Raw genomic sequence first — 24,990 nt, 5'->3', positions numbered from 1 at the left:
AACAAAGTGGGGGCTGTCTAAATGGTAGCCCCCCACCAACAAGTCCTATTCAAGCACAAATTGTCGCAATCATTTGTACATCGTTTCTACAGAAATGTGAAGGCGAAATTTTCGTTTGTACACAATTAGGGGCGCCGCCAGAACGAAAACAAATTGGGGGCTGTCTAAGTGGTAGCCCCCGACCATGTCCTATTCAATCACAAATTGTCGCAATAGTTTGTACTTCGTTTGTACAGAAATGTGCACGCGAAATTTTCGTTTGTACATAATTAAGGGCGCCGCCAGAACAGAAAAAATGGGGGCTGTCTAAGTGGTAGCCCCCCACCATGTCCAATTCAATCACAAGTTGTCGCATTCGTTTGTGCATCGTTTGTACAGAAATGTGCAGGCGAAATGTTTGTTTGAACAAACTTAGGGGCGCCGCCAGAACGAAAACAAAGTGGGGAGCTGTCTGAGTGGTAGCTTCCCCCACGATGTCCAATTGAATCACAAAGTATCGCAATCGTTTGTACATTGTTTGTACAGAAATGTGCAGGCCAAATTTTCGTTTGTACACTATTAGGGGCGCCGCCAGAACGAAAACAAAGTGGGGGGCTTTCTAAGTGATAGCCCAATCACCATGTTCAATTCAATCACAAATTGTCGCAATCGTTTGTACATCGTTTGTACAGAAATATGCATGCAAAATTTTCGTTTGTACACAATTAGGGGCGAGCTCAGAACGAAAACAAAGGGGGGGCTGTCTAAGTGGTAGCCCCCCACCATGTCCAATTCAATCACAAATTGTCACAATCGTTTCTATATCGTTTGTACAGAAATGTGCAGGCTAAATTATTGTTTGTACATAATTAAGGGCGCCGCCAGAACGAAAACAAAGTGGGGGCTGTTTAAGTGATAGCCCCCCACCATGTCCAATTCAATCACAAATTGTCGCAATCGTTTCTACATCGTTTGTACAGAAATGTGCATGCAAAATTTTCGTTTGTACATAATTAGGGGCGCCGCCAGGGCGAAAACAAAGTGGGGGGCTTTCTAAGTGATAGCCCAATCACCATGTTCAATTCAATCACAAATTGTCGCAATCGTTTGTACATCGTTTGTACAGAAATATGCAGGCAAAATTTTCGTTTGTACACAATTAGGGGCGACCTCAGAACGAAAACAAAGGGGGGTGTCTAAATGGTAGCCCTCCCACCATGTGCAATTGAATCACAATTGTCGCAATCGTTTGAATATAGTTATAAAGAAATGTGCAGGCGAGATTTTCGTTTGTACACAATTAGGGGCGCCGCCAGAACGAAAACAAAGTGGGTGGCTGTCTAAATGTTAGCCCTCCCACCATGTTCAATTCAACCACAAACTGTCGCACTTGTTTGTACGCCTTTGTACATAAATGTGCAGCTGAAATTTTCGTTTGCACATAAATGTGGCCCCGCCAAAACGATAACAAACTATGGGCTCTCTAATTGATAGGCCTCTCACCATGTCGAATTCAACCACAAACTGTCGCACTTGTTTGTTACGGTTTTGTACAGAAATTTGCAGGCGAAATTTTCGTTTGTACACAATTGCGGGAACGCCAAAACGGTAACAAAGTATAGGCTACCTAATTGGTAGCACCCCCTACGTCCGATTCAAAAGAAAATCATCTCAATTGTTTGCACATCGTTTGAGCAGTAATGCGCAGGCGAAATTTTTTTTTCTAAGCTATCAGATGCGTGGACAGAACGAAAAAAAGGGGAGTTGTCTAAGTGCTAGCCCCACCATGTTCGATTGAACCACAAATTGTCGCGATCGTTTATACATCGTTTGTGCAGAAATGTGCAGGTAAAATTTTCGTTTGTATTAAATAATATACGGATGTGAGTATTTTTAATATCTGCTATCAACATTAACCGGTTTGAATAACGGTTGATGAGTTTGAAAATGGTTCCTATTGCACTAGTTGAAAAAAAATTCTTTTTCTCTGGCACACGGAAGAAAGTGCCTGATTCTAATAGAACTTTTCACGTAGAATTCGAATCTGCAATCAGTTTTTCTCCATCACCCTCAGTTTTCCCGTGACAGAGGTGTTTTCGGAAAATTTCCCCTCAAATTTCTGTTCTTTTTCTTTTTTCTTTTTTTAAAACCATTTTCATACTTGTAGCTTGGGTACCTTAGGTATATAAACGCACAAATTATATTGTATGTTAGCCTGATTTATACTTAGTAAGCCCTCTAAGTTTCATAAGAATAGCATTATTCTATCTAGAGAAATAAACATATTTATATAAAAAATATGCTATGTGTACTGTTCATTTTACAATATTCATTAGTGCAGATAAAATCACATATAACTTCCACGAAAATTACAATATAAGCACTGTTTATATCTTATTGGATTTGAAATAAAACATATTTTCAATGATGTATACACCGTGTCACCATTTTATATCTACTTAATAAATAATACAAAAGAAGTGAGTGGTATCTTCTTAATAAATGGACACTTACTTACCTCAACTAATATGTTTTAGTTGTCGACTTTCTTCTGTGTTTGGTTTCTGGAACATCTCTTTTAAGTGCCCAACAGTAATCAGCTAGCATTTTTGAACTACACTGTCACTGGTACCTCTTCTCCATGGAGGAAATGTCCTGATGAAAATGTTCCCCATACTCATCACTAACAGCACCAAGCTTTTCAGGAAAGAAATGCAGGTGGGAGTCTAGAAAGTGAACTTTAAGGGACATGTTGCAACCCATTTCATTGAATGATTGCCGGAAATCACTCACAATTTCACGGTAATTTGTGGCTTTCTTGTTTCCTAAAAAAATCTCTGTTAAACATTTAAATGGACACCAAGCTGCTTTCTCAACCAGAGTTAAGAGATCCTCAAATTTTTCGTCACGAATCAAACATCTTATTTGGGGGTCTACAAAAATCCCTAGCGTCACTAACGCGAGGAATTTTTTCCTTGAGGTAACAAGATCCTGCATTACTTTTGTCCATTGTCCTAACAAAGTTTTTGAAGAGCCCCAACTTTATGTGAAGAGGAGGTAGAATTATCTAATCAGGGCTCACCAGTGAGGAATAAACAGCATTCTTCTGTCCAGGAGTTAATACATGCGTTGGCCATTCCTTCTTGATGTAATGTTCCGCTTTGTTCCTGCTGTCCCATTCGCAGAGGAAACAACAATATTTCGTATAACCAAGCTGCAAACCCATTAACAAAGAAATGACTTGTAAATCACAGCAATCGGTCCACTTGTATTTCTCATACTGAATTTTTTCTAACACTATTTCGATGTTTTCATAAGTTTCCTTCATATTAGTTGCATAAGCCAAAGGCACTGAAGGAAATTTGTTGCTATTGTGCAAAAGGACAGCCTTAAAACTAGTTTTCAAAGAGTCAATAAGCAATCTCCACTCTGTACTTATATGTGCATGTCCAAGTCTATCCATCACAGCACAGACATTATTACAATACACTAAATCATTTTCTTGAGAATAGTAGTTTTGAAACTCTGTATGAAGGTTTCGAAAAATACACACTTTAGTGTCACGATGGAGCAGATTCCAGCCTTAAGTTTAGAATCAAGAAGTTCTGTCTGTGTATTGGAGAGTTTTAAATCCCGTATGAGGTCATTTAGTTCACCCGGAGTTATCAGATGGGAATCCAATGTAGATGTGCTTCCTATATAAGTAGGATCATCATCTTCATTTGGAACTTCAATAGTTGCCTCAAGTACGTAATCCTCATTTACCGTAAGATGAGGAGGAGGTACCGGTACAGGTAATTCTGTACTGTGTGGAACTGGCCTAATTGCTGATGCAAATTAGGGTACTGTACTGTGTGGTTAGATTTACTGCTTATTTCTTTTATCTGTGTCATACAAAAGTAGCAGTCTGAAGAATGATCTTTTGGTTCCCTCCAGAATATCGGTACTGCGAAGTTCATGTTTCGTCCACCATTTGCCCATCCAGTCAGACGTTTCACGCAAGTACAACAAATGTAGTGAGGAACCCAGTTCTTATCCTGGTCTCCTACACAGCAACCAAAATATAACTGATAACACTTCCTCACAAGTGGAGTAAAACATCGACGTTGTGATTTAAATATCAGCTCCCCACATACATAACAGAAATTGTCCGGTTTATTTACACACTTCCTCGACATCTTGTATCCTGTAAGGTATCACACACATACATACATACACACACACACTCACACACACACACACACACACACACACTATGGTTGGCAGTGTGAAAATTGTGGGGACCCTCACTTCATTACTGCCTTCGGGTAACCGGGTGTATCGGGTTCTCGTATCTTTTGCAAGCTGCGGAAAGAGAAAAAAATCAGCTACAAATCTGACATTGCCATGAAAAGCTCAATAATTACGAGATATATTGATTAAAGTTCACGTGTGTAAAATCATGTATCCGGGGTACTAACACGTTGAGAAAGTTATTATCGGGGAACGGAAGTACGTCATGCAACTTCCGCAAACAACACTATGCTATTGGGGAAACATGTAAACACACCAACATACATGTACCACATTGGGGTATAATGTGTAAGTACAGTTTTTTTCTCTGTCATCTTGTGGGGAAACATACGATTCCATCACTTTTGTACATTGCAGTTAAACGCACACATTGGGGAACTTCCGGTCTATCAATACGTCATGGCAACTGTTGCAAACTCTTCGTATATTTCTGCTAAAATTTTGGTTATCAGTATTCCACGCTTACACTTACAGCCTCATTCTGTATTAGTGTGCAGCAACGCAACACAAAACTTGGGTTTTAGTTTGCGGTAGTCAGCATTGCAATTATTATTGGCTTTCGCTTTTTTTGTGTTTGGTTGCGATATGCAAAGTTTGCAAAGGCTGATATGGAATGTTGTCCATGATTCTTCGCTTATCTGTTACATATTCCGTTGTCAACCTATCAAGAAGAACAACTGCAAATATATATATAAAAAGAAAATTTAAACGTGAAATGCCTTATGCAAAGTTCTGACGCAAGATTGGTTCCATACTAAAGAGTTCAAAGAACATATGTTTCCTTTAGTAGTCAGCCTTTAATATGACGCTAATCATACTTCAACACGACTCTATAGAACCCGAAGCGTTTATCATATTGCTTAAATATATCATTACCAAATATTGAAAGAAGGCCTCATTCCGTACTGGTTTGCTTAGATACAACGAAAAACTTGCTTTTTGGATAGTGATTATCGGCATACCGCGTTGCCAATCTAAAATTTTGCCAAAACCTATACGGAATGAACAAGGGAGATGGCGTATCGCTATTATCTGCAGTTAAAACTAGTAGAGAAAAATTTAAAATTCGGACTCAAATCAACTTGTATCTGAGCCATACGAAATGAAATAACGTGCCAGACCGCACCAGCCATCTTAAGTATGAAATCAACTTGCAGCACGGACCGACGATAGACAAAGTCGTTACATAATATTGTGACCAGTACAGCCTGTAAGGAAAATGCATGTGCTGTTACAAGTAGTTAATAATAATAATAATAATAATAATAATAATAATAATAATAATAATAATAATAATAATAATAATAATAATAATAATAATAATAATAAACCTTCGATTAAGATTTGGCACTAAAGGACAACATACATAGTCGATATCAATAATTCCTTAACCAAGGATCAACAACAAAGAACAAATTATTAAGGGTCTTGAATATCCCCACGATTTTTCTTCTTGAGTCCATTGATTTACATGAGAAGTGTTCTGTTTCCTTTGAAATAAATTGAGTTTTCAACGGCTTTATTTTATTGATATTTTTCGTCAGGTCTGTTTATATTTACTAATAGCTGCTTAAAAATCGTTACAAAAATTTTAAACCCAAATTAATTACAAGCTCTTACCCGGCTAGCTTATGCATTCAGAAACACACATCTCGATCGTCTACTTGGTTTGGCATTGAATCCAACTTATCCACTCCCTCACTTCTCCTTGTCTAAATTGGGCACAATGGCTCAGTGGTAGAGCGTTCAACTCTGGTGCGTGGAGTCCCTGGTTCGATCCCAGCTCGCACAAAATGAGGCTTCGTTGTGGACAAACACCATGTTCATGGGTTGTCCCATTTCCTCCCACTATTCATTCCACGATTTCATTCATTTCTCATCATCACCGTATTATTTAGCCTAGCCGTCATAACGTAGGACGTAAAGCTGGAAGATTTCATTTCATTTACCTTGTCTAAGGTAGTGTATGACGTAATATACACTTTCCATTCAGACGGAACAAACAGGAACTAGGTTTTCAAGTTTCATAGCTCTAAAAACCGTCTTTTTCATTCGTTTGTTCTGAAATGCCTTTTTAGAACCTGAATTTAAAAATGTTACAAAACGTTGCTATAGCTTTACAAACGCCTTTATTTACATTCTTTCCCTTCTACAAAGACTACAAGCTAAGAAGATGGTCCTTGTGAAATCTATGGAAACTGTCAATCACGACAGTAGATTTCTTAAAATTCATAAACATCCAGCAGAGGGTGTAGGATATGATATACAACAATGGGAGGAAACCCCGCCTTATTGTGTGACGTCACATGAATTACCTTCCGTTCAAACACCTAAGTAAAGCTATCATTTTCCTACTGGTATGAAAATAGCTCATTACCAAGTTTCTGTTAAAAGCAGGATAATTGCTTTAGTAGACCATATGGGCATGAAGTGAAGTGAAGCAGGCGCGTGATATGGCGTTAACCTTGCAACAGCACGGAGTTTGAGGAGGAGATATGAGGAAACATGAGATGTAAGACTAAAAGAGGAACTGGGCTCAAAAAGTTTTCTTTGCCGAAAACAACCAAAGGTTAACTGCCCAATGCTGTGAGAAGCCTTTCATGTCTGCTCGAAAGTTGCGAGAGGAAACCAATTTCCCAGGCAATCCTACAATTATCCGACAGACTGACAACCTGTCCGACTGTTATTTAGTTTGATGACATACAGGGCTGCTGTTAAGGAGCGGTTAACAGACGACCACATGCTTGACGTCTGTAATATGGGCAGGTAAATATTGCACTGTGTTGAACGAGATCGTTTATACAGGTGGAAAATACTTTCCAGTGCAAACATCGGGACAAGTGTATTTACCGCCCACATGGAAAAAATTATGCCTCTGAATGCGTTTGCCGTTCAGGTCAAAAAAGTACTGTAACAATCCACTGCTGCTGGTGGATATGCAAGACTTCAAATTTCAGTGGAATCTACAAGATTCCTTGTCATCTGAACGTCCACAAGTAGGGATGCTCATGAGACAAGATTTGTGACTGTCTCGTCTCGAAAATGCGCTGTAAAAGTTATGTCTCGACTCGAAAAATGTATATTTCTCTATTGGAAGAGCCGTGTCTCGACTCGAATTTTGTCAGGAAAATCCTGTCTCGATTCATCTCGTGTGCATCCCTATCCACAAGGATTCGAAAAATCTGGAAGAAAAGCTTCCGGAATAAAATCTCATGTAGGTGACGGCATATCATACTTACAACAGGATAATACATTGATACTTAATACAAATGTGATTTGGACATGGTTGCGGAGGCAACCTGATGTCGAAACAATTGACTGGGTTCCTCGTGGAGCAGATCTGATATCTATTGAAAATGTATAGGCCTCTGTTGCCCGACCATTGCGGGAAACGTGATTAAACAATCCTCCACGAAGATACGACGAGTTATGGGAACGTGTTGAAGATGTGTGGTCAATCTTTTGTACACAACGCTATATCTCTCGCCTGGCGGATTCAATGCTACAGCGTACGGCAGCTATGATGGAGTCCTAAGGAAACTATACATACTATTAATAAACGCTCGCCCACAACAGGATCAGCCGTCTCGAAGGGTACCTAATTCGACCCACTTATTAGCAAAGATTTATCAAATACTTTACGCGACACCTGTAAATGTACGTCTCAATGAGTTCTGCACTAATAAGCAGACTAATTTGTGAGACATTATGGCAGAGTGGTATTACGCTTACTATGTAAACAAATATTAGTTGAAGCAGTGGTTCAAATCTTGCGAAGAATTGCCGTACTTTTTTATCACCAGGGAGATTTGCATTACGTCTCCTGCTATGTCTGCCTACGTAGCTCTGTCACATGATACATTGTACAGTCCGCCATACGTTTTAGTTAAACAATTCCAAAATAAGTAAACAAATAAATAAGTACCTAGGTATATACGAGTAACAATGGAATATAGTATTTTAACTCGACTGGCGTCGTTGTAAAAATGTTCATCACTGTTTGACACCGGAAGATGAGTAAAATTAAGATTTCAAGATTTTATATCAAAGTTGAAACGTAAATTAAAGAAAAAACATGCAATAGTAGTCTCATATTTGAAAATAACTTTGGCTATATTTAACTAACTAGCTGCTTTTAAACTTAATTCAAACCCGAAGGTCTGGAATGCACAAATTAAGTGTAGCCAGAAGAAAATAGTAACAAGAACGGCCAAGTTTCGAGGTCAGGACCACCAGCGTAGGAACCTCCTTATCTAACCTTTTATCTAACAAGCCATGACGTAACCATAACATTTTGTAAGTTATAAATCTGCATCCAAGTGACACCATTATGCGTATAAGCAATAACTGTTTGGTTCTTTTTCTCTTGGAAAACGCGATAGATTTTCGGAATCTATACAACAAATACAACTCAATTCCTACAGCAAAAAAGAAACCCTTACTGCCTTAGAAAATATTCCTAAAAAGGGGAAATGCCATCATGCGCATGGACGGCGAAAGGTGGGGTAGCTCCAAGGAAAGAGAGGCCCTATTTAAGTTTCGTAAATCCACTCTGCAGGTTTTTATATAATTTCACACTTTTTCCTCATTGTCTAAAATGCACACTACTTTAGCTTCAGATGAACAAGAAGTAGTGAAAGAACCTATAGGCTGTGAAGTCTACTCAAATGATGTATCACCTCTTTTGCAACAACTTTAAATTTTCGAACACTAATGAAGGAAAAGATTGAATGAATTTTCAACTTAGATTGAATTATCTAAAATTTTAATCTTAGATAACTGTCATTGCTAGTAGTGTTCCGTATTTGTTTAGACTATTACTCTTTTATAACCATATCTCACATTTCTGTGACGAGAGCAACATCTAAGCGAGCATTTATTCAACTAAATTCCATTGAAACCTATATTCATAGTACAATAGTCCAGATGAAGTTTGGCTCTTTGACCGTCTTCAGCATGTAAAGCGAAAATAGCTACCAAATTGATACTGAAAAAGTAGTTGCCGAATTTCTCTCGGAAAAAAATCAACCGCATAGTTGTTTTTCATATGGTAATTTATAAGTATATTTAAGTTGGTTGAAATTCCTCCGTAGTTGTGGGGGCGAGACGCTGAAACAATCCCTACTAAGGGGTGGAGGTAGTCAACGAAAGTCAGAGGGGGAAGGTATATGAACGATATTAGTGTCGAATTAATAGTCTTCGGGGTCGCAAAAATGAATAATGACACTATAAATGATGCGTAACTCTAAGTTAGGCCTTAGTTGGCATGACGCTCAGAGTGTGGGAATGACACTCAAAAATAGAGAAAAGTGTCTTAAAACTGTAAATGCACCCCAAAGCACCATATGCGTATATAGAACTATTAGACTATATTGTTCAATGATCTTGATCTGAAACGAAACGTACAATTTCAATGAAATTTCCCCAAAGAAACACTTTCTAACACAGACGCTGTAACAGTTCATTTGATGCTAAAAGAAGTTAATATTTCATGAACGTACTTATGTGGTCGTAAAATAGGACAACATACACATTTCTTCCGTAAATTTTACAAATTTATGTTGTTGTAAAATAGCTCACATGGTCACACTAAAACAAATAATGTTAATTGAAGTAATGTAAATGTCGTCTTACTATATTATAGTGTGCATCGAAAATGGGAAGATGTCCTTATACATAATAAAAGACTCCAACCCTTTTAGGATTTCCGCTTTTTGAGGTAAATTTTACGCTTTCACTCAAACAGCTACTGCTCCCTTAAAGGCGCAACATGTTTCACATTTCGGGGAAGGATTGTAGAGACCAGACCATTGTAAAAGAAAATGTATGTAGTTTACTTCATGGTTGAAAAACTGAACAAGATACGTTTCTTGCAGAATGTTTTTCCTGTCAGGCAGGGTTTATTGAGATCGGAACGATTGAGTGGTTTAGATTGGTAATACGAAGAGAGAGCAAGTTGCATTTTTGCGCTTTACACGTTATCTGATACAGGGGGTCCAGGGGGAACTTCAAATTTTCAAATGGGAACATGTATTGAATCAAACCTCATTCGGTAGTTCTTAAAAACGAAACAGCTTTTGTAGGAAACAATTCTCGATTAGGGCTTCCGTTTTCAAAATAGACGCAAAAAGTGAGTCCTGTATCAGATAAAACATTTAGTGTATATAAATCAGAAACGGCTGAGAATAAAAGATGAAACAAAAACTAAGATCGGATTTATGAGCGTTGGGCGTTTTATCCCCAGTTTTGCGGCCATTTTGAAAACGGTGGCTCAAATCGAAAATCTTTTCCTATAAAAGTTGTTTCGTTTTTCAAGGACTACCAAATGAGTTATGATACAATACATGTTCGCATTTGAAAATTTGAAGTTGGTCCCTGCGACAAATTCAAGGAGGGCCCTGGGGGTCACCACAACAACATGTTAAGTGCCCTATGTCATTTTCCTATCTCAGTTTTTTTTTATCTTTCTCTTCTGAACCGTTTCTGATTTATAAGAACTGGACGCTTTATCTGATACTGGACCAACATTTTATATTCATTTTGAAAAAGAAAACGGTTTTTATTCTTAGTCGTTTTTGACTTTTTTTACCTTATACAGGACCCACTTTTTGCAGCCATTTTGAAAACGATGGCCCAAATTGAAAATTATTTTCTACAAAAGTTGTTTCGTTTTTCAAGGACCAGCGAATGAGGTATGATTCAATACATGATTCTATTTAAAAATTTGGAAGTTGGTCCCTGGGCCCCCTTCAACGAGGGCTCTGAGTACCACCACAACAGCACCATGTGATGTGTTCTATGACATTTTCCTATCTCAGTTTTTGTTTCATCTTTTTATTCTCAGCCGTTTTTGATTTATAAGCACTGAACGTTTTATCTGATACAGGACACATTTTTGCGTCCATTTTGAAAACGGTGGCCCAAATTGAAAACTGTTTCGTAAAAAAGTTGTTTCGTTTTTCAAGGACCACCAAATGAGGTATGATTCAATACATCTTCCTGTTTGAAACTTTGAAATTTGCCCCTGGGCCACCTTCACGGAGGGCCCTGGGGGCCACAACAACAGCACTGTGTGATGTCTTCTATGACATTTTCCTATCTCAGTTTTTGTTTCATCTTTTTATGCTCAGCCGTTTTTGATTTATAAGCACTGGACGTTTTATCTGATACAGGACACATTTTTGCGTCCATTTTGAAAACGGTGGCCCAAATTGAAAACTGTTTCGTACAAAAGTTGTTTCGTTTTTCAAGGACCACCAAATGAGGTATGATTCAATACATCTTCCTATTTGAAACTTTGAAATTTACCCCTGGGCCCCCTTCACGAAGGGCCCTGGGGGCCACCACAACAGCACTGTGTGATGTCTTCTATGACATTTTCCTATCTCAGTTTTTGTTTCATCTTTTTATGCTCAGCCGTTATTGATTTATAAGCACTGGACGTTTTATCTGACACAGGACATTTTTGCGTCCATTTTGAAAACGGTGGCCCAAATTGAAAATTGTTTCGTACAAAAGTTGTTTCGTTTTTCAAGGACCACCGAATGAGGTATGATTCAATACATGTTCCTATTTGAAAATTTGAAATTTGCCCCTGGGCCCCTTCAAGGAGGGCCCTGGGGGCCACCACAACAACACCATGTGATGTGCTCTAAGACCTTTTGCTATCTCAGTTTTTGTTTCGTCTTTTTATTCCCAGCCATTTCTGATTTATAGGCACTGGAAGTTTTATCTGAAACTCCCTATATATATATAATATATATATATATATATATATATATATATATATATATATATATATATATATATATATATATATATATACACTTCAAAAGTGTACTCCGTCATTTATATTTTCTTCAGTCTAACCACCCCTTTCCAACTGCACCACTCACATGGAATAATCATTAAAAACAGGAAACTTTTCTGAAAAAATCACCCCCTGGGGCCCGGCCCAGTTTGACGTATAGATCTAAAAAATGTAGAAATAGCCAAAGGTACACATAATCCGTATGCAAAGTTTCAATCTGATATCTTGAAAAATAAAGACGTGAAAAATGTTTGAATTTTTCCTTAAGAAAGAAAAAAGTCACGTCCCCCCGCCCCACTTGGCGCCGCCAATTTGACCACCAGCTTCCAAAACACATCTGAGGTGTTCTTTGTTCTATTCTTGGCTTGACCAATAAAAAAAATCCGGCTTAAATACCTGTTATAGAACCTAAATAAACGGTCAAAGACGATACTACGCCATAGTATAAAATATACCATAAATCCACATATACCATATAAAACGGTTAAATAAGTAATGTATACGTCCTTCTTCAATATGAGACTTTTTTCTAGTAAATACCATCGTAAATCCTCGAAACACACACCTTTGCTTCAGAGGAACAACGCTGGAAGAGTTGGCAACATTGCACGGAAATCCAACAACTCGAAAATCATCATACACTCATTCGAGAGCGGGAAGTCGCTTACACACGGAACCGATTGTGCTGCCATCTATTGAAGAAAATTAGAACTATTTTACACACATTGTGTAAAGTTTACGGGTATAGAACCCTTTACTTGGGGAACGTTGGGGAACTTTTCAGAAGTCGCTAAAAAAACGTTTTCTAGCATATTTTGGCCCTTATGAGACGGTTAAAACTATTTTTTCTTCCGGGGATCCGACTTTGTTCCCCGCATGGAAAAACCGTTCCCCACTCGCAAGGTGTGTATTCTTCAAAAGCTCCCCACAAACTCATTTTCGTCAACGCACACACACACACACACACACACACACACACACACAGGAACCTACACTCCATCAAATTCCCACAAAATCCCTCTAGACATTCCCTCATACAAAAATGGTGACATGGTGTACACATCATTGAAAACGTTTTATTGGAAGTCCAATGAGGTATAAACCGTGGTATATTGTAATTTTCGTGGAACTTATATGTGTTGAAGACCGACCCGACCCCACCCGTGACCCAAATTGACTGACCCGACCCGAGCTGACCCGATTGGCCCGACCCAAAGTGACCCGAGTGAACCAACCCGAGGTGGCTTAACCCGACAACCGACCCGAGTGACTTGACCTTACAATCTAACCAGTTTGAGAGAGCTAGAACTTTACAAAACTGCCACCAGAAAAAAAATGCTGACCAATTCTTATGCATAAACCATTGTTTCGGCTTTTTTTACTTGTAGTATAATTATCCTCCTCATCCTCCTCAGTGTTCTCCCATTAATAAACAGGCCAGTTTCCGTGAATTAGGTAAGAAGCTTCCATTTTTGCGATTTCCCGCTAATATCTGCCTCGCAACCCAACATAAAGTACCACCCTCCTTATTACAATCTATCAATTCCAACCTTCTTACACACTCTCGCTCTCCTGATATCACCCCCTTTACTACATCCCTCAGAATGCAATCCCTTAGCAAGATCAAAACTTGTGATCCGTCCATTTTTCGCTTCCTTATATCGTCTAATATTGCTCTCGTCTCTTGCATTTTTTCAGCATTTCCTTATTCGTTTTCCTCTCTACCCTGCTAACCTTCTTTATTTTACTCCACATCCAAATTTTCAAGGTTAAAATTTAGGCAATCAAGTTCAAAAGTCAAAATAAAATTTGACTGAGTTCTGAAGACAAGTTCTGAAGGCTAAAAGAATAAAAGTTCTGAAGACAACATTATTTTCTAGTAAGGAATGTATATAGAACTTCTTTTAATATTTTTTGCTGTGTAACAAACAATTTCATCACGTTAACATTCCGATTTTTCTATTTAAAAACAGCGTTGCTGTCTGATAGAATCATAAGGAACTAATTGCACTGAAATATCATTCTGTAGGGAATTACCTTTTATTTTTTCTTGATTAATTTATCTAGAAGATATTTGCAACGTTATATAAAATTAGCAAGTATTTTATTGCGGAGAAAGTCAAATCACTACCCCAGCAATAATAATAATAATAATAATAATAATAATAATAATAATAATAATAATAATAATAATAATAATAATAATCTGAAGGTGACCAAGAAAGTTCTGTCTCTTTGTGGAGGTCTGTGTTCAATTGGCCCTCACACCGTGAGTTGAATGCGAATGGATATAAGGTGAAGGTCAGTTGTTGGACGAGACGAGACGAGACAGAATTTTCATGAAAGGGTACGAGATGAGACAGAGCTCTTTCAATAGAAACATATGCACTTTTCCAGACGAGACTACCTTCACGACACATTTTCGAAACGAGAATGCCCCAAACCAGGTCTCGTGAGCAACACTAGTAAGTATATCCAACATACTACTTGGTTGTGGCTGTTCAGATACACCGTGAACGTGCGTAAGGACTGAGTGAACATGGGGCCTTCACAGAGCGTCATAAGGGCTTGTTTGCTGTACGAGTTCAAATTGCTGCTCCGCGGAGCGGAAGATATGACAGGCCTTTGGTGAGGGTGTCGTGACTACGCGGAGAGTGCAGTGGTATGACGGTTTAAGGACGGTGACGAAACACTCGAAGACGCACCACGTGCCGGAAGACAAACAGATGTTCAAAATAAAGATCTTCGGGCAGCAATTGAGGCGAAGACAGACATGTGAGGAACTGGTACTACCTTTCAGTGTAAGTGGAGAAACCATTCGGCACCACCACCATCAACTTGGGAAGCACTGCAAGTTGGGTTGATAGGTCCTACATGATTTGACTTGGAGCCAGAAAGCAACGCGAGCAGACACCTGTGTTTCTTTGGTGTCTCGTCTGAGGAAGGAGCAATTTCTGAACAGGGTGTTGACATGTGATGGGAAGTGGGTCCTGTACGAAGCTCCACGGCGCCGTCATTGTTGGTTAGCATCCCATGAACCGGTTCAAAAACAGCCCAAGCCAGCACTACGCCAGAATAAGGTTCTCCTGTGCATTTTGTGGACTGCTCGAGGCATCGTCCATCGGGAACTGCTACCAGCTGGTCAGATCATCAATGCAACTGTGTACTGTCACTGTGTACTGTCTGGATCCAGCAGTTCTGAATCGCAAAGGGGTCCTCTTGTTACAAGGCAACGCTAAGCCCCACGTGGCTAAAATGACCCAGTACATCATTCTACGCCTTGGATGGAAAACACTATTGGATCCGCCATACTCCACGGACATTGTACCGTCCGATTATCACCTGTTCCATTCCTTGGACAATCAACTTAGAGAACGCCAATTCAAACAGCTAGTAGAGGTTCAATATGCACTTGATACCTTCTTCACTTCACGTCCCACCAAGTTCGACTGCGATGGAATCCATGGCCTTCCAGAACGTTTTCAGAAGGTCGTCGAGGCTGATGGAGACGATTTTTGATATTCCAGGTACGTCTTAGGTTACATACCAATGTTCGAAGGTGTTGGTGAAAAGGCGGCGGAACTTTCTTGGGCACTTTTAAAGTTATAATAATAATAATAATAATAATAATAATAATAATAATAATAATAATAATAATAATAATAATAATAATAATAATAATGTGTCCTGCCCAAAGGCAGATGTTTGACCCGAAGGTCCATGGGTATTGATTCCAGCTCGTACCAAGTAAGTTTTCTGGTGGACAAACCCCATGTGCATGGGTTTTCTCGGTGTTCTCCCATTTCCTCCCACTTTCTTCATTCAACCACTTCAATTATTTCTCATCATCACTGTCTCTCTTAGCGTTGGTGCATAACGTGGGACGTTAACTAGATATTTCCTTTCAATTTCACTTAATGTGACATTTAACTTGACATAGAAACGCAGAAAGGAAAAAAGTCAGTAGTAATATTAATTACAATTACAATACCAATTAGTTAATATAGGGTAAAATTAAAATTTTATTACTATTTCACCTTCAATTAGTCACATTTATCATTCATTCACCAACTTCGAATTGAATTCCACAACAAAGCTCTTTATAGTATTCCGTATAGAAAATAAGTGAAGAATGTGACGACCCGACCCGAGTGACCCGACACGAGCTAACCCGACTGACCCGACCCGACAACCCGACCCGTAACCCGACCCGTTTGAGAGCATTTTCAGAGGGGTACTATTTACAGTACAATTTATTTTGTATGGTTTAGCATACTTTAAGGCTACCATACTTTTTGAAAACAGAAAAAACGGGACATCTTACAAATTAGTAGTAAATATTGCATTTTGTATTAATTTTATCTTTCGAATTTTACTACAGTATCGCACTAGTTATACAACTTAAAATAATGTATTAATATAGTCCATACTCAATGGCGTATTTAGGGGGAGGGCTTCCGGGCTCAAGCCCCCCACCGAAATCTTACTTACTATAGTAAAGTATATGAAATATCTTGCAAAATTTTCATATTTTCAGGAAAAGCACCCCCGGAAGTTAGCAAAGCCCCTCCCGAAACAAAATCGTAAATACGCCACTGTCCATACTTAATCAACAGTGCTAAAAATTATTATAGAAGCTAGAAGCTGTTATACAATATAAACGCAATCAGTGAACATACAATATTTAGGCAAAAATTATATTTTCAATATTATTACGCATACCACCTTTACATGCTCTACATGTCTATAAAGAAAAATATCCAGATTTATGAAGTTGTTTCAAAATTTCAATAGGCTGATTTATTTTTGTTAACCTAAAATGCGAACTAAAAGAAAGCAATTTGCATAATTGTTTTTCTGAAGCAGAAAAAAAAAGTGTTTTCGGGGCTGGTCTGCAACGTCACAAGAATTTGTTGCCACCTCGGGGTATACATTCTTACTTTTAGTGATAAGAGTGCTACTTAGGAGGATTTAAACATTATATCCGGGGAAAAAGCGATTGCAATAATAATAAAGATTAGAATGAAATTGTTCCTATAGTATTGTCGGAATTGAAAGCAAAAGGAATAAGTCGATTTTATTATCTTTTCAGAAATTTTGATATGTAATTAATAATAATAATAAAGAAAAAAACAGGACAAGAAGGAAAATTTCTGCACACCGGGACAAATTTTAAGAAACCGGGGCGTATGGTAGCCTTACATACTTATTTGCATGCGGAGTGTCAGTACGGAGCCACTACGTAGCAGAGTTGAAACAAAACCTCGTAAATAGGTTGCCAACTCAGGAAAACAAAATTACCGGCACACCCTCAAAATTATCTGTACAAATGAGAAACTGAAGACTGTATTGATCGTTATTGTATTTACCAGCAATTGCCACTTGTTTAAAATTATCGAAACAGATGAATAATACTGGATATTAATCTTTATGTAACAATAGTTGATTCATAAAATGAAATTTATTCTATAAACTTCACTTCAAACAAAGGAAATTGCTTTAAAAAGTCATTTTCTACTCTCAATAAATGAATAAAATTCTTTTACAATAAAATATAAGTGTTATCAAATTTGTTATGTTAAATAAATAAAAAAAAACTGCCATACGTTAAAAAATATCGATAATGTATAATACAACGGAAATTTGTGTTTGTAAAGGCACTGTTGAAAAATTTCGATGTTCAATGTTATATTCTGGATTGCAGATTCCAAAATACCGGTCAGAAGGGGTCTAATAAGAAGTTTGTACCGGTTACCGGCCTTAATCAAAATTACAGCAAATACCGGCCAGTTAGCAACTCTACTCGTAAATAGGAATGCTGAATGCACCAAAATACTTCACCATGCATTCTATAGTTTCTGCAAAATGAGTTTAATGAAGATGATCAAATAAAACAAAATACTGTGTTATAATTTTCCCTTTAACAGTCTACTTTGTGAATTTGTTATATCTTCCACTTATCAATTTCCTGTACGAGATAGGAATAGCGGTTTCTGCGCAAGATAGAAAGAAAAAAAAGACATTTTTCTCATAAGGATTCAGTTCACGTAAGAAATAATGAATAAGTTTAATAATAAGAGCCGAGGAGTGAAAAACTAACTCAGCAATAATGATTGTAAGTATAAATATAAATATATATAAAAAAAACATTTAATTCCATCATCGTTAGGATAAGATCAATATAGTGAATCACACGATAGTGTGAACAAACCAAACCACACAATAGTGTGAACAAAGTCCTGTTAGAAAAATACTCCATAAATGTGACACATTTTTTTAATGCTTCTACCATTTATACAAACCCTCACATTGTTTTCGTTCTGGCGGCGCCCCTAATAGAGTACAAACGAAAATTTCGCCTGCACATTTCTGTGCAAATGATGTACAAGCGATTGATATAATTTGTGATTGAATTGGATATGGTGGGGGCTACCATTTAGACAGCCCCACTTTGTTTTCGTTCTGGCGGCGCCATTAATTGTGTACAAACGAAAATTACGCATGCATATTTCTGTACAAACGATGTACAAACGATTACGAAAATTTGTGATTCAATTGGACATGTTGGTGGGAAGCTACCACTTAGAGAGCCCCCAGTTTGTTTTCGTTCTGGCGGCGCCCCTAATTGTGTACAAACGAAAATTTTGCCTGAACATTTCTGTAAAAACGACGTACAAACGATTGCGACAATTTGTGATTGAATTGGACATGGTCGGGGGCTACCACTTAGACAGCCCCATTTAGTTTTCGTTCTGGCGGCGCCCCTAATTGTGTACAAACAAACATTTCGCCTGCTCGTTTCTGTACAAAAGAAATACAAACGATTCCGACAATTTGTGATTCAATTGGACATGGTGGGGAGGTATTACTTAGAAAGCACCCTACTTTGTTTTCGTTCTGGCGGCGTCCCTAATTGTGTACAAACAAACATTTCGCCTGCACATTTATGTACAAACGACGTACAAACGAATGCGACTATTTCTGATTGAATTGGACATGGTCGGGGGCTACCATTTAGACAGCCACCACTTTGTTTTCGTTCTGGCGGCGCCCCTAATTGTGAACAAACAAACGTTTCGCCTGTCCGTTTCTGTACAAACGAAGTACAAAATTGCGATAATTTGTGATTGAATTGGACATGGTGGGGGGGCTACCACTTAGACAGCCCCCTTTTTTCTATTCTGGCGGCGCCCCTAATTGTGTACAAACGAAACTTTTGCCTGCACATTTCTGTACACACGAAGTAGAAACGATTGCGATAATTTGTGATAGAATAGAAGATGTTGGTGGGGGGCTACCAGTTAGACAGTCCCCCACTTTGTTTTCGTTCTAGCGGCGCCTCTAATTGTGTACGAACATACATTTTGCCTGCACATTTCTGTACAAACGAAGTACAAACGATTGTGACAATTTGTGATTCAATTGGATATGATGTGGGGAGGGGGCTACCACTTAGACAGCCCCCACTTTGTTTTCGTTCTGGCGGTGCCCCTAAGTTTGTTCAAACAAACATTTCGCCTGCACATTTCTGTACAAACGATGCACAAAAGAATGCGACAACTTGTGATTGAATTGGACATGGTGGGGGGGCTACCACTTAGACAGCCCCCATTTTTTTCTGTTCTGGCGGCGCCCTTAATTATGTACAAACGAAAATTTCGCGTGCATATTTCTGTACAAACGAAGTACAAACGATTGCGGCAATTTGTGATTGAATAGGACATGGTCGGGGGCTCCCACTTAGACAGCCCCCAATTTTTTTCGTTCTGGCGGCGCCCCTAATTGCGTGCGAACATACATTTCGCTTGCACATTTCTGAACAAATGAAGTACAAACAATTGCGGCAATTTGTGATTCAATTGGACATGGTGGGGGGGCTACTACTTAGACAGCCCCCATTTTTTTCTGTTCTGGCGGCGCCCCTAATTGTGTACAAACAAAAATTTCGCCTGCACGTTTCTGTACAAACGAAGTACAAACGATTGCTATAATTTGTGATTGAATAGGACATGTTGGTGGGGGGCTACCAGCTAGACAGCCCCCAATTTGTTTTCGTTCTGGCGTCGCCCCTAATAGTGTACAAACGAAAATTTGGCCTGCACATTTCTGTACAAACAATGTACAAACGATTGCGATACTTTGTGATTCAATTGGACATCGTGGGGGGAGCTACCACTCAGACAGCTCCCCACTTTGTTTTCGTTCTGTTGGCGTCCCTAAGTTTGTTCAAACAAACATTTCGCCTGCACATTTCTGTACAAACGATGCACAAACGAATGCGACAACTTGTGATTGAATTGGTTTTGGGGGGGGCTACAACTTAGACAGCCCCCATTTTTTCTGTTCTGGCGGCGCCCTTAATTATGTACAAACGAAAATTTCGGGTGCACATTTCTGTACAAACGAAGTACAAACGATTGCGATAATTAAGTGATTGAATAGAACATGTTGGGGGGGGTACCAGTTAAACAGCCCCAATTTGTTTTCGTTCTGGCGGCGCCCCTAATAGTGTACAAACGAAAATTTGGCCTGTACATTTCTGTACAAACAATGTACAAACGATTGCGGCAATTTGTGATTTAATTGGACATGTTAGGGGCTACCATTTAGGGGAACTCCCTCGAGAGTAATCACTCTACTTATTTATTGCAAAAAGCAGAATTTAAAAATTCGCATTCGTCCAAAGTTATCGTGTGAAGTAACAGCCGTTTGTATGTACGTACTAATATTGATAAGTTCCACTACGCGATCCCAATTAATAGTTCATATACCCGCGCCACACACACACACAGTAGCATTTGTACACACGAAAGTATACCTGGTAGTATCCACACGCTTACGCCGGAAACTAGAAACAAACAAACACACACACACACACACACACACACACACACAGGGACAGAGAGAGAGAAAGAGAATATCTTGTTGTACCTTTATACTGAATGCACCATTACTCACAAAATTAGTTAAAAAAGAAAAAAGAAAAAAGTTGTAAATGAAACTTTCAAAGATTGGTACCACTGCTGCGTGTCACACATGAGATTGTTCCATAATGATTGATTCGTAATATGATGTATATGGGTTTCTTAATGGTAGTATAACAAAATGCCTTCAAATTGACCACTAAATAAAAAGTGAAATTTATTTCTCAAATTTTGTAAAATCGAAGTCTGTGGGCATTATGGGAACAGTCTACAATAACAATATATGCAAATAAATATTAATATACTTCACGTTTTCCAGTGGGTGCAAGAAAGCTTCGAATAGTATTTGTTGCCAGAAGCATTAGCTGATGTAAATATATATATATATATTGCATGCTATTATACAAATTTGGTGACTACATGTTTTATTTGTTTCCACAATACGCCATATTGCATCCGCCATATTGGATCCGCAATTTTGCATTTTTTCATTTGGATATCAGATTCGTATTCAGCGACCCCCAAAACCTTTATTTACCCAATTTTAGCTCCATGGCTTGATTTTTTTATGTCCGCCATATTGGATCCGCCATTTTGAAGTTTTTAATTTGGATATCAGAATCGTACTCAGCGACCTCACAAACCTTTATCTGTCAAGTTTCATGGACATGGAACCACATCTTCCTATTTTGGCCACATTTTCAGGGTTTCTGGACCACTGCACCCTAATGAACATACACTATTTCGAGAATCGAAACAAGACGGGTAACGTTTACGATACTTTTCGTCTCGTCTCGATTCTCATATCGAAAGAGAGACGAAAATTTCGAGTTACCCTTGACCTGTCTCGAATGTAAAATTTTGATTCTCATGCTATTTTATTTGTTCTAGAAACGAGATGAGAAACTCCTCTTCTCGTGAGCAACGTTAAAACAAACCGAAATATTATTTCCAAATGTCACGCCTCTGCTTGTAATGGTATGACCTGAGCGATAATTAGCTCCTAGCGTTTAATCTTCTACGAGATAATAATAATTATTATTCGTTTATTATTATTACTATTATTATTCCTGAAGATTTGATAGTTCAAGTATTGAAACACCCGAGTATTCAAATATCTGAATATAATAAAACATATGTTATCGCCGATGAATCGCCATCAAAAATCCTAAAGTAAAAAAAAGTAATAATTGCTACGTGCATTCGCACAAGCACCTTGACCACTGAACCGCGATCGCTACGCGGTAAACGATTCGTTTTTAGTCTGGTTATGTTAGGTTTCTTTGTCTCAGCTTGCAAACTTGTATGTTATATTTCTTCGATTCAAAATGTCTTTCGTATTTCCTTTACGATGTCGGCAAAGTTTACATTAATAACTTGAGTTTTTCTTAAACCGTTGGGTCAAAAGTTTGTTTTTTTCTCCACACGAAACTACAAATTTGACAGATTGATTATTGCCACTCCCCATTTCTTTTAAAGCAGTAGCCATTACCTGGTCAAAGATTTATTTCCGCCACGATTCATATTAACCAAAATAAATTAATTATTCGGAAGCGGAACTTTCACTTTCCGGATTTCGGAAAATTATGGAATTCAGTTAAACTCCGGAATTCAGAAGAATTTCGGAACACGGGAAGAATCCGGAATTTACAAAAATCCGGAATTGAGAAAAACTCCGGATTTCAAAAAAAACCGGATTTTTCCTAATTCCGGAATGTTAACGAAATCAGAAATTTGTAATTTCCGTTTTTTTCGAATTCCGGAATTATTCTAAAATTCTGATTTTCCGAATTCCGGAATTTATCCGGTTTTACTTTCGGGAGTCTGAAAAGTAATAATTCCGGAATTTGCTATCCCCAGTTTATACACAAACTTTCAGAACACTATGCTAGTTGCTGTCCACAAGCAAACAAGTAATGCGAAGCATTTTGTATGTTGCAATACGTCATGTATTAAAATCCGACTACAGTTTCAGTATCTAACCAGAAATTGCATGTATCTAGCTACTGGAAGCTGAGGTATGAAAAATTGTATTATGTCTTATCTTTTTTGCGTCTTATACAACCCTGCAAACCACTGAATATCTAAAAGGTTTTCGTTAAATCCAACTTGTAGTACTCTCAGTTACATCCATTTGTGTCCATATGATCGTGTTACTAATGCTTACTATATGATTACGTTAGTAAGTCTTCCTCTGCTCTCCCGTAAAGTTGTGATACGATCTCCTACAGAATAAAGAACCAATTATCAATTTAACCAAGTTGTTGTATTACTGCACATCTGCTTCCGCGTCTCTCAACCCTGGTTGATCTCGCTGACGCGACATATTTGCTTTCTTAAACCCCTTTCTTCGTTTACTGAACTAAATAGTAACTATTCTGAAATATACTACTGCGCATGCTTCGTAGATAAATATTTCTGATGCCAATTGTTAACGTTTTGTCCAAGGAATGTTCTTTTTCTTATTCCCATTATGACCCTTTTATTACATTATATGAAGAGCATGTAGATCTAAAAACCTCATGTATTACATAGATGTAGGTTTAAATCTTCCAGCAAAGAAGAAACATGTGATCATAGTATACAACCCACAGAAGTGATAGCTGGCAATACAGTGGTCGTAATCTAACGACACAGATAGTGAGCGGTGCCCTCCCCGCTGGTCTAGTGGCTAGCACGTGCGTCTTTGGTGTGTGATGTCCCGGGTTCGATTCCCGGCGGGAGAACATCTATGATTTTTAACTGTTCTCGATGTTTCTGTGTTCGTGTCCCTGTCGTTATAAGTTATTACAAAAAGCAAGTCAAACTACTGAAGCAAGTAAAATTAGCAATAAGTAAGTTACAGAAACACTTTCGGTGAGTCAGTTAAAAAAAGTGGACAAAGCACTAGCTTTTCACGCCGTCCATGCGAATTCGAATCTATCTCGGCTTGATTTTGTACCCATTTAAGAGAAAGTCTTCTTTCTTTTAGCTACAGGTAGTCACTCTTTTCGTATTTTTCGCTGTCGTTCACTGTTAAAGTAACTGACTATTATTATGCTTTCTACGAATGATGGATCTTCTCTTTGGCTTCACGTCACACATGCACACGTAATGAAAAAACGCTGTCGATAGTAATAATAATAATAATAATATGAAATATTACTAGCTAAATCGTGTGTGTATTTCGACAATATAATTTTATATTATTATGTGGAAATAAGTACGGCTGGCTGGCGCCTTCACCCGCTAATTTTTTTCGTTGCGACTTACGGGTCCACGTTGTCCAACGTTGGTCTCATCTCACTATCATCTCCTGTTCTCTCGATATAAGTTATTGACATTTTTCCTAAAGAGGGCTCTGCCGTGGCACCATGACTACCCATGACAATGACTCTTCGTTCATTTTGCATTGAAATCGCTTATTTTTCTGAGTACTATGAGTGCATACTGTCCAATGTTGCTCCCATCACTCAACAGTTTCCCGTTCTCTTGATATAAATTGCTAATATCTTGTTTGTAAGGGAGATATGGTGTTACAATCATTACGTTTGAAGAAGAATTGAGGTAGATATTGCCTTGCCTTAAACAACATCTATTATTATTATTATTATTATTATTATTATTATTATTATTATTATTATTATTATTATTATTATTATTATTATCATTATTATTATTATTATTATTATTTATATTATTATTATTATTGTTTTATTTACCACTAATGTTTGCAATGCAATGTGTTACTAAAAAGCAAATCAAATAACACTCCTCGCCATTCACGCTCCCGAACTCGAAATACATGATTTACAGTTCTCTGTGTTAGGGGAAAGCCCATTTATTATATTATACTTTAAAATAACACGTTTCGCAAGTTACTTCACTTTCAATGTGTAATTCCATATCATCACTAATTATTATAATCATCTTGTTCCGATAGGAAAATAACTCCCTCCTGCAAAAAAAAAAAAAAAAGCCTGAACGTTGCCAAAGGGCGTGAAT

The sequence above is a fragment of the Thermobia domestica genome, chromosome 3 (assembly GCF_964235325.1).
Source record: "Thermobia domestica chromosome 3, izTheDome1.hap1.1, whole genome shotgun sequence".
Classification (NCBI taxonomy): Eukaryota; Metazoa; Arthropoda; class Insecta; order Zygentoma; family Lepismatidae; genus Thermobia; species Thermobia domestica.
This window is presented reverse-complemented; position numbering follows the sequence as displayed.